The sequence below is a fragment of the Choloepus didactylus genome, chromosome 7, assembly GCF_015220235.1.
Source record: "Choloepus didactylus isolate mChoDid1 chromosome 7, mChoDid1.pri, whole genome shotgun sequence".
NCBI classification, from domain to species: domain Eukaryota; kingdom Metazoa; phylum Chordata; class Mammalia; order Pilosa; family Megalonychidae; genus Choloepus; species Choloepus didactylus.
This window is the reverse complement of record NC_051313.1, coordinates 33,449,348-33,466,712: the sequence shown is the minus strand read 5'-3', so window position 1 is coordinate 33,466,712 and position 17,365 is coordinate 33,449,348. Positions and strand designations below refer to the sequence as shown.

The following is a 17,365-nucleotide window of genomic DNA, read 5'->3' as shown; positions in this document are numbered from 1 at the left end:
ATCTATTATATTTCTTTTAGTACCTGAGGCTTTTCCTTTGCATCATTCTGTACACATGAAATTAATTATTTATAATTACTAGCTGAAAATCTTTCTCACTAGTCTGATTGAAAGATCTATGATGGCATGAGCTGTTCTAATTCACCACCCCTAGCTCCATACCCAGTACATAATCAACACTTAAATAGTTGTTAGCCAAATGAAAATGGAGATTAGTGCCCAGAGGTCACATTACCAGATCTCATGGGAAGAAAACGTTGCCAAGATTGCTCATATACAATGATATGCAGCCAGACACTTCTTAATCATATGCTTCATTAGCATAAGTTTACTCAACATCAGAATGTATTCCTGAATAGTTCTAATTGTAGAATTTTGTTTTTGTTTTCACCATTTGTAAACATGGGATTTTAATCAAGACTATGTCAAAGGTTTTAACCTTTTTAAAAAAACAATCTAGGATTTCTTTCTAGATAAAGGGATTTATCAGATACTAGGTGACTTAGGAAACAAGAAATGGTTTTTGGGGAGTCTTAGTGAAAAGCAAGACAAAAAAGGAGAAGAGTTCAAGTTAGGGCAAGTGAAGGATGAATCTTCCTTCAGGAGAGGCAGAGAAAGAGTGGTGGAAGAAGGACTCCAGCAGGCAGGCCTGTGCTACCTGAGGATACTGAACAAATAGGTAATTGGAGTATGGCCTCCTCAGGAAGCAGTCTGGGCTCTCCCCGGTCTCTATTCTAATATCAGGCACTCTTATTGTACTCATTACTTTGTCTTGCTTGTTCACTTGTTCACCGCTGTATTTCAGTGCCCAAGAATTTTTTCTCACATGAAAAAATGAATGGAATATGGTGTTTAAGAGGAGAGAGGTCATCCTGAATGTTCCCAAGGATCCATGAGCCTTGGCCAGCCTCCTGGAGGGAGCAGAGCCTCTCCATGATGGAGCGATTCTGGACAAGCCTTTCCATCCCCACTGTCTTAGTTTCCCAGCTGCTATGACAAATGTCACACATCGGGTTGGTTTAAACAATGGAAATTTATTTTTTCACAGTTCCTGAGGCTGGAATTACTATGGGTTCACAAACACAGGAATGGATTAAGATGAAAGGGCATGTTTTTCTTCTGTTCCATGGCTTCAGTGGCTCTTTCAGCTTCTGTGAGTCCTTGCTTGCTTCTCCAGGGTTTTTCTTTCTCTTAACTCTCTGGACTTTTTCTGCCTTTCACCCTCTCATAAAGGACTCCAGTAGAAGGATTAAGACCCACCTTGAATGGTGTGGGTCACATCTCGATTGAAATAACCTAACCAAAAGGTCTCACCCACAATAGGTCTGCCCCCACAGGAATAGAATAAAAGAACATAGCATTTTCTGGGGTACATAACAGCTTCAAATCAGCACAGTCTGCTATTACACTTTTCTGCTAATTCCATCATCATTTTCATCTGACTTTACTTATATCTTACTTCATCTTGCCATTGGCAGGTGGCATATTTCCCTTAGGTATGCCTTGGCTCTAAGGTACATTGCAGCAGTGGCAAGATCCAAAGAAGCAAGGATGTTTTGCCTACTTTCCCTAATCTGCTTTAATAGCTGAGGACAAGTCACCTGCTGGGAGCTGGCATTTGGATTAATGGCAAGAACATGAGTTTGGGAGTCAAACAGTACCAAGTTGAAATCCCAACTCCATCCCCTTATAACTGTTTGGATTGATGCAAGGTACCTAATCTCTGTGAGTTGTAGATCTTCACGGGGGATGCACACTTGACTTGGAAGAACAGGGTGGAACATACAGAGGATTGTTCTGATGATTGATGCAATGGTACAATACAAAGAGAACCTGGCTTTGTTGGACACCTCCAGTAGACAAATCCAGGTGGCCCAAGAGGCCCATTATCCCCTGCTGTTGGTGCTCAACAAGCCTGAGTTAGCTCAAAGAGCAGGCTGACACTTGGGCTACTTCCAGTGCACAGATGTCATTGCCCTGCCCCTGCCCATTCCTTTTAAATAGATGAGGCATTATAGGGGCAGAGTCTCACCCATCTGGGGATGCATAGAGTCCTTGTATGTCTGATCCAATTTGTGGATGAGGGCTCAGGTGTTTGTGTGAACGTTCCTACTTCTCGATTTTAAGTTTTCCCTTAACTCATTCCATTTTATATTTGCATTGTGAGGCACTGATAAGTGTCCGTGATTTATTTGCATGACAGTTGGAGACCAGGAAGTGACATACACCACCATCCTGTTGCTATGTGTTTTGGAAGCAGCAGAGTTTAACTAGCCCATCCAGGGTGGGAAATGACCCTCCAGGGGTGATAGCCGGATACCTGGATGGCTGGGGTCGGGGTCCTCTATCACAGGATCAAGAGATTCTCCAGGCCCCAGGCATGGGAGTGTGGGGGGGGGGGGACATGTCAGAGAAGTCTTTCAGACACCAAAGCTTCCAAATCCAGGTCACTAGAGAGAGGTGGACTTGATGCAAAAGGAAAGCCCTGGAGAGTGAGACTGCTAGTTGCCTGAACTTTGCAAAGGCCTAAGTCCCCACTCCCAGACATTGTTTCAGCAGGCATCTGTTCTGAGAAATGTCTGCCACAAGTTGTAATGTGTACTCCTAGATAAGGAGTGCTGTAATACATCATCTTTAAGTTCCCATCAGCTCTTTAGTTCCAGGAGAGGCTTAACTGTAAACATATGGGCTTGTTTTATTAGGAAAATGGTGTAAAATGGTTTATTTTTTATCTCCTGCCTTGCTATCATCCCCAAATGTCTTGTACCTTTCATCACTTACTATAAAATCTAATGCCCTTTGTGTCAACCAGGGTAGGTAAATGGTCTTCTGCAAAGTTAAGATGTTCATACAACTTCTGTTTGTCACATTCTGATGCATGTTGAGGAATTTTCTTCTGCCTTCCTTGTAAGAATCACTACTCTATTTTTCCCAATTCTGCTTTCTCAAATATATAGCCCATTTATAATTTGCTGTCTAACTTACGGCATGCATTCAGATATTTTCCTGGCCATTCACTAGAGCAACTGGCAGACAGTCCACATCCTAAGGGAGCTTAGAGGCAATCAAGGCAGAAAGACTAAGGAATCAGAACTTCTGGAGAAGAAAGGAAAATCTGAGGTAAGGGATCCCTTCAGCTCTTTCCTTGAAAGAAAAGCTTTATGTTTGAAATATCTTAGGCACTGCTTGTGCCAAGAGTGAAGAAATCTTTTGGCAGTTATGTGATCTTCTGGACAGTTCACCTCTTTAGAATGTCTTGCTGATTATATTTAAAGGATGCCAACATAATATTTTTGATCATCTGTCTCTCTTCACTACCATGAGCTTCTATCCAATGCCATGGCACCATGGGTGTCTTTTGGCCGAGGTGAGGCAGTCAAATCCTGACTCATTATGGTCATATACCATGTCTCTTTTGCTTGGCCAAGAAAACTATTAGGTTCTCTCTCCATTTGTCTGATGTAAGCACATTGAGTGCTCCCTGAAACTTAGTGCTGAGCTACAGGGCATGAATTTAGGTGAAAACACAATGGAAAGAAAAATAAAGTGTATCAAAATCTAAATAGGGGAAATAGTGTGTAAGAACCAAAGAAAGTAGAAAATTAATAGAGATATGAGAAAATAAAATACACTTTTTATATTTATTTCAGTAGCATAACCTGTTAAGAGGGAAAAGCTCAAATCAAAATATAAGCCTAATTATACTCTTCAAAATCATTATAGCAAGGCAGTTAGATTTGCACATTTCACATTTATTAACCTTTGGCCTTTAGGCTGATATTGGGGGTCATTTGTGTAATCTCCAAATATGTAGGTCTTCTACATAGGCCAGCTGACTCCAGGGAAAATGGCTGGGTTTCCTCAAAAGGGGAATTAGTGGGGTCTAAAGGGGTTTACGTAGATAGTAACGAAAGGAAGGGCCAGGAAAAAGTTGGGAAAGGTCTCTCCAGCTTGTATAGCTCTGTCTTTCTCCAGAACAGACCCTGTTTTTCTCTATTTAGTTACAAAGCACATTACAAAGAGTAAGCTATCATCCCTTTGGTTCAGAAAGGGGTAAGTTGAAGACATTACAGGATTATTCCCTAATGGAATTAGCCGTAATGGAATAATCCATTATGTGATTATTGGCAGAAAATTAAATAACTTTTCATGGATTTTTCCTCTCTCCCATCACAAAGTGAACAAATAAGGAGGAGGGTTAGGTTAAAGGACAGGGTTATAATAAACATCTGAGCTCCCAAATGTGACCTGGAGTTGGGGAAAGGGTCATAATTTTGACACTGACCTCCTTTTCACCTTCTATAATGTTGGAGTTCCAGAAAAGGTAGAATTGGAGTGAGGCGGACTTCTGCCAGGATCTTGGACAAACGATTTGCTGGAAAAACCATAGTTGGTGGCATAGGGATAGAATTCATTGGGATTGAGGATATTTGGAGTTCAAAACTTTAGAGCATCCTCAAAACACTTCAAAATGCTCCTGGCAATATTTCTTCTATTTTTTGTCACTGGGCCCATTATTGGTATATGCTTCCTACCTCATGAATTATTTTATATGTATGTTTTAGAAAATATCTTGTTTATTTTACCTGCTTAATTTTGAGGGCAGCTAGAACAATTTTGCAGGTTGCTACTGAAATTATGTTCTTACAAACCATATTTAGATGCATAACTCCTAAATGTCAGACTCTTGATTGGCATTTTCTCTGTTTTTAGTTCAAATTCAGGTCTGTTCACACTTCCTCCACTGAGGCCAAAGCAGCATATCAAAGCCAGGTGGTAAGTACAGCAAGTCATGAGAATTCAGATTCTTTCCGGCTTCCCTGTGGAGGGAATGAGAACATAAACATCTTCAATTGCTCCAGCAGGAGGGAACGTTAGTTCATAAGCAGAACCAAACAGAAAGCACCAAATGGGCATTTCTTCTATTTATTTTGTGATTATTAAGAAAAACAGAGTTTAGGTTTCTGAACCAACCAACAAACTTGAAAACATATAAAGAACAGTCTTTATGGTGAGTGGAAATTCTGATTGCAAAAGGATTTAATTCTGATGTCCGGTCATGTCACTTACCACATTTATGCAATAAGTTCTTAGGAAGTCAAAATTTTTTTAAAAGTAACCATCTCATTATATTCTTTTTTAAAAAATGTGAATCAGAAACAACATTTGCTGCTTGTAGAGCTCTATCTTTCTCCAGAATAGACCCTGTTTTTCTCTGTTACTGCTGTCTATTGAGATTCACATTATGATTCACTTGGAACTTTAATTAAGTTTCTCACATATTTCCTTTCCAGATAAATTATCTAGGATGTGCATATGTTCAGCAGAACACTTTTCACCAATCTTCAGTTTCTGATAGGGCACTAAAATTTCAGATAAAGTCAGAAAATACCTCAAATGGCTCTTCAGGGGTTTGTGTGCCTAACCAAAAATTTTCCACTCCACTGTATCAAAGTAAGTGCTATTACTCCATGACCAGTGACAGCAGATAAGCAAATATCAGGCACTTTTTGGTAATCATTCACACAGGCCTAATGAAGGAGCACACAGGAGTACAATATGTATTTTTTATTAATATTTCCAGAAATAAATTATCAAGCCAATTCATTAGTCCATTAGTCTTATAATTACCTGGAATATCTTAATTCCAGAAGACTAATTGGCCTGCTAATTAAAAGGAAGTGTTTCTTTTCCATTTGCTTTATTATTTTTCTCATTTATTCAGTGGTGTACCAAAGTATGGGATGGTGGGAGTGATCCACCCCAAGTACAGGCAATAAGGGAATTCTTTGTGTGTAGAAAATTTTAAAGTGATAAAATAATAATAAAATAAAATAAAGTCAGTTTGCTTTTTATTATCACTATGCACTGACAGTTCCAAACAGTGTCAATGATAATACTCCTCTCTGAAAAAAAAAATCTTTTGTTGGTCTAAGTTCTAAACTGCTACAGTTACTTCTGAAATTTAATAATATATGTATGTAAGCTGAAAATTAGAACATTTTATTTCTTAATCTTCAATAAACATTATAGTGGAATGGAAGTTAATTCTAACTCTCCGGCACAAGTGGACTCAGCTGCACAGTTTATTTCAAGAAAAAGCAGTCAAGTTCTGTTTTTTCATCTTTATAATTTATTTTATTTATTATAAAATAAATTATAAAGATGAAAAATTTATTTATTTATTTATTAAATATCTATCTATTTATTTATCTATTTATCATAAATTTGCGTTTAAACACAGGAATATGTAGGACCACAGGAGTTGGAGATAGAGCTGAGCCTAAAGCAAACTCAAACAATTCACAACCATTTGAGCTTTGGAAAATTTTACCAAATATGATAGAAATTTATGATGGCATTCCTGGTGAAGCTATTTTATGGAAATTTTTCAATAGTAGAAGCATTTGAAAGCTGCTAGAATTATCCCAAATAAACAAAGATATGATGGATATTGCAGTTTCTGGAAACTTATTGCGAAATGTGATTTTTATGACTCTCTACTAAACCTATCCTTATTTTAAGGCTTTCCTAACTATCTGTACATCTGTTGTTTTTTTTTTTTTCATATGAAAGAAACTTCTGAAATTAAAGTAAATAAAAATTGTTCTACAATCAACCATGAAGGAAGAAAGGTTGACAAATCTGGCTATCCTGTCTATTGACCAATAATCTGTGCAGAAGATGAGTTTTGACAAAACCATTCACAAATTTGCAAATGTTAAGACTCAAAAACTGAAACCACAATGTTATTATTCATCACTGTGGCTGAACAATAGGTAGGTAAAAGAATTTTTCTCCTTTTACAAAAACACATTAATGTACTTCAAAAGCACTAATCCTTTACTTGTTTTGCTTTTGGAGCAAAAATATTTTTTTATTAATTTTTACTAGCATGATTATATATGCAAATTTTAACAAATGACAATTTTCACTATCTACATGTCTTTTCTGGCCATAATAATAGTTATTGTTTTATTTTGTGATAATTACTGAAGATAATTGTCATATAGAGAAGGGAAGAGTTAAAAAATTATCCCTTTCAGGTGTCACATACACCAGGTGTGCCACTGCATCCATCTTTTCATTTTAACTCAAAACAAATAAAATGCATTCTCGGTCTATGTTCTTGAAAATTGTGTCAAAAAAATAATTCATTTTAATAAGGCAAACTTTTAATTATGAAGAAATAGAAAAGAGTTGCCCTTAAATACAGCTCTCATCCACCACTGACTTTGGTAATTATTATATCTCATGTCCTAACTATTTTATTATAAGGTTAGTAATATGAGAAAATATTAAGCAACCCCGTTTACACTAGGAACTAAAAGAATAAAATATCTAGGAATAAAGTTAACCAAGGATGTGAAGGATTTGTATTCAGAGAACTATACATCATTACTGAAAGAAATTAAAGAAGACCTAAATAAATTGAAAGATATTCCATGTTCATGGATTGGAAGACTTAATATCATTAAGATGTCAGTATTACCCAAAGTGACTTATAGATTTAATACAATCCCAATCAGAAATGGAAGGCTAAACAATCAAACCCAAATAGCAAAAACCTTCTTGGAAAAGAGGGACAAATTTGGAGGACCTAACACAACCCAATTTAAAAACTTATTACATTGTGAAAACCTTGAGACTGTCAAAACTCCCTTTATCTGGTTTATGGCTAGAGGAGTAAGAAAATAAGGACAGAAAATAAATAAATAATGGGGGGGTCAATAAGGGGTATGGGATATTTTGGGTGTTCTTTTAATTTTTATTCTTATTTTCATTTTTTTTTTTTTTGGAGTAATGAAAATGTTCAAAAATTGATTGTGGTGATGAATGCACAAGTATATGATGATACTGTGAACCACTGATTGTACACTTTGGGTGATTATCTGGTATATGAATATCACTCAATAAAATTGCATTAAAAATTAAACAACTCCATCTTTAACTGGAAAATAAAAAAACTTATTACAGAGCTACAGTAATCAAAACAGTGTGGTACTGGCACAAAAACAGACATGTAGATCAATGGAATAGAAATGAGAGTGCAGAAATAAACCTACATATCTGTGGCTAATTGATTTTTGATGAGGGAATCAAGTCCACTCAATGGAGAAAGAACAGTCTCTTCAACAAATGGTACTGAAAAACAATATTCACTGGCAAAAGAATGAAAGTGGACCCCCTACCTCACACCTTTTACAAAGAGTAAGTCAAAATGGCTCAATAACCGAAACACAAGAGCTAAAACTTTAGAACTTTTGTAAAATACCAATAAAAAGAGACTTGGCATGTCATATGATGATGATGATGATGATGATAACACTAATAATAGATATATGGGAATTGTGTATTTTATGCATGATTGTTTTGTAACCCACAACTTCTCTAAAAGAAAAATAAAACAGAAAATCTACTAATGTATAACCCTAGGCAGCAACCCCCCTGAAACAAGGTCACGGATGCAGCAAGAAGGGCTTGAGTTAAGAGCTAAGATAGCCATTAAGATCGAGGGCTTTGTAGCTAGACTTCCTGGTTTCAAATACTTGCTCCTACATGTGTTAGCTGACTGATTTTGGACAAGCTACTTACTCTCTCACTGACTTAGTTTCTTTATTTGTTAGCTATTGTTATTCTTTTTAAACACTTCAACTATAGAACTTAATATTTCATCACTCTAGTTATTGGTAAAATTATTTTTAATAAAAATAACACAGTAGGTTATTGGCATGACTGGGAAGGGAATTTAGATCTCCTAATCATAAATGATTGGGGGAGGGGAGGTGAAAGGGTATTTCATTTTATGCTTCTGAAATCTACTTACCTATAACTTCCCCTCATTATTTCTCTTAAGCTTGGTTCCCTGAAATACCAAAGAACATCTTCTGGCAGCGATAGTTCCTAAAATGTAGCGATGTTCCAGTCATCTTCTTTACATCATGTCATTTAATCCTCAGAGTAACCTTTCAAGAAAGTTATTACTATCCCCTTTTTGAAGGTGGGATTCAAATCTGGAGTAATTCAAATATATGCCCAAAGTCAGATTCACCCAAGGTCAGAATACATTACCGACATCTCAGCAGAGTTGAAGGTAAAAATTAAAAGTACTTTTTATAGTCATTGATGGTTTTTAAGGAAGTTTTTCTTGGTAAGAAGAGTGAATAAGATATTGTGAACAGTATGAAAAATGACTTTGGTAAAATGCCTTTGAAGTCTCTATTTCCTATTCTGTTCTTTCAATAAATATTTGTAATTCTTGTAAGTATTACCTCCCACAATAAATTCTACATTGCTAATGTTTTCTTACATGACACCCTCTACTTTTTCTACATTCTATAAGGCAAACACCAATTGGTAGACTGTTACCTAAAACAACTATGGATATTTTATGGATAGAAGTTAATAAGAGGTCCAGAAAATACAAAGAGGGCTAGAATCACACTCCTTAATTACACTTCCTTCCTTCTTTTTGGAATTGGGTACCCTACATCTGTCCTTCTAAAATGCATATTGTAATTGTTAAATGAAATAGAAGGACGCTCCCTAGCAGAAAGAGCTATGATGAATTTGTTTAAGAGCTTTGGATGGTGAAGCTAGAAGGGTTATATTATGCAGGAAAATATCTTGCTCAGAGCTGTCCTAGAAATCAGTGCCAAAGCCAATGTGTGGGAAACATAGAATATTTTAGTAAAAAAGCATAGGATAGGAGAACCTAAGACGGCAGCTAGGAGAGACACAGCAAAAAAAACACCTCCATAAAAAATACTAGATAAAAGCCAGAAAGTGACCCAGAACACCAGTTCCAGTGATGCACCTGCTGGACAAGGCCTGATAAATCCACAGGGACCGTGCACTTCGTGAAACCAGGACTCTGCGTTCTGAAATGAGTAAGCCTGCTGAATATCCGGCAGCTATGCTGCAGTGTGATAAAAGCGTGGGTTGGTGTTCGGAGGCGGACTAGTCCTTTTTAAAAAACCCAAAAGCAGCTGCAGATACGGCAGCGAGAACCACACAGTGAAGCGCAGCAGGAACAGGCTGTGGGTACGCCTCAATATCTGGCGTGGAAGATAGCCTTTCACGTACCCGCTGCTAATTGTCTGGGAGTGAGGAAGGCAGAGGTGAGTCAAAAGGGGAAAATAACCACGCCCCTTGCAGCCGTCTTCCCGGTGGCCTGGGAACACTCCTGCCCGGCGCTGGCGTCACAGCCCAGAGCCGTGCCACAATATCGGGCATGGACAGTAGGCTTTCGTGCACCCACAGCTAATTGTCCCAGAGCTGGGAAGACAGAGCTGTGTGAAAGGGGGGAAATTAACATGCCCCATACAGCCATCCTTACAGCAGGCTGGGAATGCACCTACACAGCCTGACGGCCCAGAACCTCCCTTGAGGGATGGCGCGCACTTGTGACGTAACACAACTTTCCCTCAGCAGAGGCCCTAGAAGGGCACAGCTTGGAAGACAGACCCTCTCAGAAATCCCAGGGACCATACGCCAATATGAAGGATTTGTGGGTCAGTGGCAGAGACAATCTGTGGCGAGACTGAACTGAAGATTTAGACTCTTGCAACAGCCTTAAATCTCCAGGAACACCTGGGAGGTTTGATTATTAAAGCTGCCCTGCTTCCCTAACTGCTCAGACACATGCCCCACATTCAGGGCGGACATCACCAACAACACACCCAAATTTGGTGCACCAGTTGGACACCACAAGAATCAGACCCCCACACACCACAAAGACAAAGTTGGGGAGAACTGACTTGAGGGTAATAGGTGACTTGCAGACACCATCTGCTGGTTAGTTAAAGTGTATGCCACCAAGCTGTAGATCTGATAAATTAGAGATTAGACTTTGAATAATCCTACATATCCTAAAAGAACACTATCAAGTAAAGCAAATGCCAAGAGGCCAAAAACAGGAGAAAATTTTAAAGCATATGAAAAAAACAGACAATACGGATAACCCAAACCCAAACACCAAATCAAAAGATCACAGGAGACACAGTACTTGGAGCAATGACTCAAAGAACTAAAGACAAACAATGAGAGCATGGCACAGGATATAAAGGACATGAAGAAGAGCATGACACAGGATATAGAGGACATGAAGAAGATCCTAGAAGAGCATAAAGAAGAAATTGCAGAAGTAAATAAAAAACCTAGATGATCTTCTGGAAATAAAAGAAACTGTTGACCAAATTAAAAAGATTCTGGGTACTCATAGTACAAGACTAGGGGAAGCTGAACAACAAATCAGTGTCCTCGAGAACCATGGAACAGAAAATGAAAGAACAAAAGAAAGAATGGGGAAAAAATTGAAAAAATTGAAATGGACCTCAGGGATATGATAGATAAAATAAAACATCCAAATATAAGACTCATTTGTGTCCCAGAAGGGGAAGAGAAGGGTAAAGGTCTAGAAAGAGTATTCATAGAAATTATTGGGGGAAAACTTCCCAAACCTTTTAACAATATAAATACACAAAGCATAAATGCCTAGCGAACTCCAAATAGAATAAATCCAAATAAACCCACTCCAAGAAATATTCTAATCAGACTGTCAAATACTGCAGAAAAGGAGCAAGTTCTGAAAGCAGCAAGAGAAAAGCAATTCACCACATACAAAGGAAACGACATAAGACTAACTACTCAGCAGCCACCATGGAGGTGAGAAGGCAGTGGCACGACATATTTAAAATTCTGAGAGAGAAAATTTCCAACCAAGAATACTTTATCCAGCAAAGCCCTCCTTCAAATTTGAGGGAGAGCTGGAATTTTTCACAAATTAATGCTGAGAGATTTTGCTAATAAAAGACCTCCCCTACTTCAGATTCTAAAGGGAGCCCTACTGACAGAGAAACAAAGAAAGAACAGAGAGAGATATGGAGAAAGGTTCAGTACTAAAGAGATTCAATATTGGTTCATTAAAGGACAATAAGAGAGAGAGGGAAAAAATATATCTGATCAACATAAACCAAAGGATAGGATGGCTGATTCAAGAAATGCCTTCACAGTAGTAACGTTGAATGTAAATGGATTAAACTCCCCAATTTAAAGATATAGAATGGCAGAATGGATCAACAAATATGAACCATCAATATGTTGCATACAAGGGACTCATCTTAGTCACAGGGACACAAAGAAATTGAAAGTGAAAGGATGGGAAAAAATATTTCATGCAAGCTACAACCAAAAGAAAGCAGGAGTAGTAATACTAATCTCAGATAAAATAGACTTTAAATGCAAGGATGTTATGAGAGACAAAGAGGGCCACTGCATACTAATAAAAGGAGCAATTCAATAAGAAGAAATAACAATCATAAATGCTTATGCACCCGATCACGGTCCCACAAAATACATGAAACAAACACTGGCAAAACTAAAAGAAGCAATGGATGTTTCCACAATAATTGTGGGAGACTTCAACACATCACTCTCTCCTATAGATAGATCAACCAGACAGAAGACCACTAAGGAAATTGAAAACCTAAACAATCTGATAAATGAATTGGATTTAACAGACATGTATAGAACATTACATTCCAAATCACCAGGATACCACATTCTTCTCTAGTGATCATGGAACTGTCTCCAGAATAGACCATATGCTAGGACATAAAACAAGCCTCAATAAATTTAAGAAAATTGAAATTATTCAAAGCACATTTTCTGACTGCAATGGAATCCAATTAGAAGTCAACAACCATAAAAGATTTAGGAAATTCACAAATACCTGGAGGTTAAACAACACACTCCTAAAATAAATGGTTTATAATGTAGAATGTAGGGGAACTAGTGATAGAGAGCAATTAATGAAGGGAGAACGAGAACCCAATAAGAACAGATAAGCTATTGTGGGTAAATTTAACATTCTGGGAATGCCCAGGAATGACTATGGTTTGTTAATTTCTGATGGGTATGGTAGGAACAAGTTCACAGAAATGTTGCTATATTAGGTTATTTTCTTGGGGTAGAGTAGGAGCATGTTGGACCCCCTTGTTATGGTTTGTTTGAAATGTTTTTATTATTGTATTTAAAAAAAAATTTTTTTAAATAGTTGATTAAAAAAAAGAGTTAATAAAAAAAAAAACAAGGAAAAAAATATGCAGAGCCACCTTGAGGAGCTGGTGGAGAATGCAGGGGTGTTGGGCTCCCCCACCTCGATGGTTGCTAACGTGCTCACAGACATAGGGGACTGGTGGTTTGATGGGCTGAGCCCTCTACCACAGGACTTGCCCTTGGCAAGACTGTTGCTACAAAGGAGAGGCTAGGCCTGCCTGTAATTGTGCCTAAGAGCCTCCTCCCGAATGTCTCTTTGTTGCTCAGATGTGGCCCTCTCTCTCTAGCTAAGCCAACCTGGCAGATGAAATCACTGCCCTCCCCACTATGTGGGATCAGACACCCAGACATCCCCTGGGCAACATGGAATATGACTCCCGGGGAGGAATCTAGACCCAGCATCGTGGGATGGAGAACATCTTCTTGACCAAAAGGGGGATGTGAAAGGAAATGAAATAAGCTTCGGTGGCAGAGAGATTCCAAAAGGAGCTGAGAGGTCACTCTGGTGGGGACTCTTATGCACAATATAGACAACCCTTTTTAGGTTCTAGTGAATTGGAGTAGCTAGCAGTAAATACCTGAAACTAACAAACTACAACCCAGAACCCATGAATCTTGAAGATGATTGTATAAAAATGTAGCTTATGAGGGGTGACAATGTGATTGCGAAAGCCATATGGATCATACTCCACTTTGTCTCATTTATGGACAGATGAGTAGAAACATGGGGGAAGAAAAAAAAAAGGGCAGCCAGTGTTCTTTTTTACTTTGATTGTTCTTTTTCACTTTAATTTTTATTCTTATTATTTTTGTGCATGTGATAAAAATGTCAAAAATTAATTTTGGTGATGAATGTACAGCTATATAATAGTATGGTAAACAATTGAATGTATGCTTTGTTTTGTATGACTGCATTGTATGTGAATATATCTCAATAAATATGAATTTGAAAAAAAAAAAGAATGGGATAACAAAACTATTAAATTGGGGTTAGTGAATTTAAATTCTGATCCCAACCCTGTAAATTATTAGCTATATAATAGCACTTTAGATCAATATATACATTATCTCATTTGGTGTTTATAGCAATTGTGTGGAGTTTGCTGGTGCGGAGTCTAAAGGTGAGACATTGATTTTCAGACCCAGATTATTGTGATTGTGCCTAGGGAAATGGTACTAAAATTCATTTCTGTTGGCTCCTGGTATAGCCATTGTCTATTATCCAAAAAAAGAGGAAAATGAAACAAAATAAAAATTAAGAAAAACAATGTTTCTTTTAATTTTGGAGACCACTAAATTATAGATACATGTCATTAAAACCATCATTTAGTCCTGGCAAGGGGGGGCCATGTTTTAAAGGGTTCAATCTTACCCTCATCCAGTCCTTTCCTTTACCCCATTACAAGGAATCCAAGAAGCCAAGAGACTGTGTCCACTTGCAACCCATACTCTTCCAGACCATGCTTGGATAACCCTGCACAAATAACCCCAGGTTCATTTCCAGGACCCATGCAGTCCTCTTCTCCAGGTCTATCTTCCCAAGAATGGAAAGAGCCCTCAGTGTGTGCCCCCCAGACCCAAGGTAAGTGCACATAGCAGTTGGTTGGAGGTGGGGGCTTAGCAGGGAATGGATGGAACATATATCTGCAGCATGCATGTTAAACCCTTTGTGGTGTGGGGTATTTGCTGGGTGAGAAAATTAGTTGGCCACAAGCTGGCTTTCCCCAATTCTGAAAGAAGTCTGATGACCCAGGAGACTGAGAATTCTAAATTTGAGCCCGGCTTCCAGGTATTTCTGAAGACGTAATTGTCAAGGTGGGAAGATAGAGCATATTGTATTTAACATTTTGTTATTCTGGTTTATAACTTTTTAACTCTTTAAATAATTGGACATATGCTACATGTTAGAGCCTGCATGAAGCAGTTTTCCAAAATCAGTCACTCCATCAAAATATACATGAGACTGTACAGCTACTGTACAAGGTGCTGGCATACAGTGATGAAAAATACAGATGTCCATTATCTGACTGAAAAAAAAAGTATGCTTTGATGAAGTCTGAGATTTCAGATATATCATAGTAAAATGGTTATACATTCTTCAGAATGTTGTTACCCCTTGACAATAAGTCTCTGATTGACAGCTGGAGATCCTTGCCAGGGTGCACAGAGCCTTTGTGGTGGGGGTGCAGCCTGCATTAGGCCCCTCCCCAGAGATGCAAGGCCTGACTACTTTGGGGGTACAGCTGTGACTGGCCTCAGCTGGAAACTGCTGTCTCCTGCCACACACTCCCCCCCGCCCCAGGCTGGCACAGACCCTACAGCTCCCACCCACCTCTGGCACAGAAATAAAGGAGATTCGTCCTCCCTCTGACAAACGGCGCCCCCAAAAAAAGTCCCATTTTCATTTCTTTAGAAATACCTTTGAGGACATTGTATATAAATTCAGTCTGTGATGATCTGTTTAGGCTGTTTACTCCTGCATTCAGTACAGCCTTGGCAGTGTGGGGGGATGTTATGAAATTTGGTATAATTATAAAGATTATTCCTTCAGTAACTACAGCAGAAATTTTGCAGTTCCTTGAATGTGTCAGATTAGAGAAACAACAACATAGAGAATAAACCTCATCAGTTCTTTCCTGTAACAGTAGCTTTGTTATTCTTTACAACTCTGTTTGGTCTTCTGATTAAACTTCCTTTTTTGGTTTCCATTAATTAATGTGCATCCTTTCATGGTGAAACTATTAATTCGGATCATAAATATTCACAATTCATTACAATTTTTAGACTGAACCAAAGATAACCGTTGGCATAAATAGATAGGGAGTGGCAGGGTTAGCTAGACAAATTGAACCACACCCAACCAGCATATGCAGAGTTTTGGCTTACCTAATTTGCCTAATCCACTTAGTTTATTCCATTCACAAAACTGTAGAGTGATAGAAAACTTTTTCCATTTTCCAGAAAAAGCATTGTGTGGGCAGCAACATGTTTATGAAAACAAAACAGCTTTGTGCCAGATACTCCAGAGTCCCATTGTCAAGTAAGGGTCCGTAGACCTCCAAGGGCTTGCTCAGATGTCCTTGCCCATGTTACTCTGGAACTACAAATTCCTCAACAGTTCCAAATATAAATGTTTGCTCTGATATTTGTTTTATTTGTCTCTTGCACCTCACATTGAAGCACTCATCTGTATCCATTTACTAGTAACAATGTGTTCCTCCTGTTCAGTAGATGAATCAGTTTGTCTTCTTGTCTGTATCTAGCTGAAAAAGTCCAGGGTGAGATCTCCTCATCCCCAGTTCTGTCCATCTGCTCACCAGATTCCATGGCGACGTGTCCTGGACTTTTCATCTCCCATAGTTGATGTGGCCACTCTACACTTCCAAGAACTTACATAATATCAAATCTTAGAACATTTACAAGTTGTAAGGGAACACGTACCCACCCAGAAGTAATAACCTCCCCCTCTCTGCCCCATTTTTTTTCTTTCTTTTTAAAAACTTCATGGATTATTTCAATTGAATTGGAAAAAGTGTCCCTTTTTTTTCACAGCTTGGGTTGGGGATTGGTTAAGGAAAATAATGGGAAACACAGTCTGGAAAGGAATATTCTGCTAAGAAATTCAGATTTTATTTTTATGAGCTGTGGGAAGCCATTGAATCTTTTTGTTTTGTTTTGTTTTTAAACGGATTGAAATGATCAGAACTTTGTTTTAGGAATATTAATCTGACTACAATGTGTACGATGGAATAAATACAGAAGAGAACAGAGTCATGAAAACCAGTTATTGCTCTAGGATCCATCTAGGTGAAAAAGTAATGAAATCCTAGGAAGTAATAGTGGGAATGAATAGAGAGAATACAATCGTCAATAAAATTGGCAAGACTTGGCAACTAATTGTAAAATTGGAAGAGAATGAAATGTCATAAGTAACAGATTTTGTGTTGCCCACTATTAGTGCTGATTCTATTATATAAATATGGAACAACAAAAGAATAACCACAATTCTGCAGTTAATATGCTAGAGAAATATCCAAGAAGAGGTAATTAGCCAGGCATTGGAAATAAAGAGGCTGTGATGTAGAGTTTTGAAAGGCTCTTTACTGATGATCTGTGAAAATGGATGTCATTTCTACGTAAATGTGTACTTTGAAAGATAAGAGATTCATGGGACTTGTAAACACATTCACAGACAAAGATTGAGGTAGAAAAGGACAAACAGAGAACAGTCAAGGAGGTGTAAGGGGACCCATAAAAATACGCCATCATCCAACCAAGAATACTTTATCTAGCAAAGCTCTCCTTC

The 17,365-nt window shown here is 38.0% G+C and overlaps 1 long non-coding RNA gene across 2 annotated transcripts; it reads left to right on the top strand.

Annotated features, from left to right (window-relative positions):
• The first annotated feature begins 2,782 nt into the window (after positions 1-2,782).
• On the top strand, positions 2,783-16,123 carry LOC119539057. Of its 2 annotated transcripts, XR_005217780.1 has the most exons (5): positions 2,783-3,120; positions 4,714-4,776; positions 6,577-6,779; positions 14,466-14,641; positions 16,021-16,123. It is a non-coding gene; the product is annotated as an uncharacterized LOC119539057 (long non-coding RNA). The 2 variants fall into 2 exon arrangements; XR_005217779.1 differs by lacking the exon at positions 2,783-3,120 and having other exon boundaries at positions 4,463-4,776.
• Positions 16,124-17,365: the final 1,242 nt, after the last annotated feature.